The sequence below is a fragment of the Sinocyclocheilus anshuiensis genome, unplaced genomic scaffold (assembly GCF_001515605.1).
Source record: "Sinocyclocheilus anshuiensis isolate Anshui unplaced genomic scaffold, SAMN03320099.WGS_v1.1 C32104153, whole genome shotgun sequence".
Classification (NCBI taxonomy): Eukaryota; Metazoa; Chordata; class Actinopteri; order Cypriniformes; family Cyprinidae; genus Sinocyclocheilus; species Sinocyclocheilus anshuiensis.
Window position 1 is genome coordinate 1 of NW_015610908.1, and position 695 is coordinate 695.

The window sequence follows — 695 nt, forward strand, 5'->3', positions numbered from 1 at the left end:
GGCTATTCGCCGCAGGTCACCTGTGCAAAAACAATCATAGTTAGTAGCACAAAGACTGCTGTAACACTTCTGTTGGAGAATAACAGACTAATTTTATTTCTGTAATAAACATAAAATCATTGCCACAGCCAGATGAATTAGGAAAGACAAATCTAATATCGTACTCACCCTTGTGGTTGAAATACTCATAGGAATATTTCCCAGACAGAGCCACTGACACTGGGATCATACCCAAGAGCTCAATAATATGAGCCAGGTGGTCTAAAATAATAGAAATGGTCAATCCCACAAATCTAAAAGTTCTCCAATAAAAAAATTGATGATGGCTATTAAATAGTTTACCTTCCTCTAAGGAGAAATTCGGCCCTGCTTTTGGTTCAAATAAGGAATCACCAGTAACAAGCTCAAATGCCTGTTGAAAAATAATACAGATACAAATAAACGGTGTTACTAAACGCTGTGAAACACTATGTCTTCATCATATCCAGTGACCTTTAGTAACTGCTGATTCTTATATTAAGCCCAGTTTGGGAAACCCTGTTGTAATGTAATGTATAATTAATTTTATGATGTTGATAGAATTAAAAATATATATATTTTTTCTTTCTCTTAGTTTTTTTATATCAATATGGTTTATATAATTGTAAGTTTAAATATGATGCGATTTCAATTTTTCCTTTCTCTTTGGAGTGTTA

General features: G+C 33.1%; 1 long non-coding RNA gene across 1 annotated transcript; it reads right to left on the reverse strand.

Annotated features, from left to right (window-relative positions):
- Positions 1 to 413, reverse strand: LOC107682352 (uncharacterized). The gene is made up of 3 exons (XR_001633462.1): positions 343 to 413; positions 169 to 261; positions 1 to 20 (listed from the first exon to the last, which is right to left on the reverse strand). It is a non-coding gene; the product is annotated as an uncharacterized LOC107682352 (long non-coding RNA).
- Between the last annotated feature and the right edge of the window lie 282 nt (positions 414 to 695).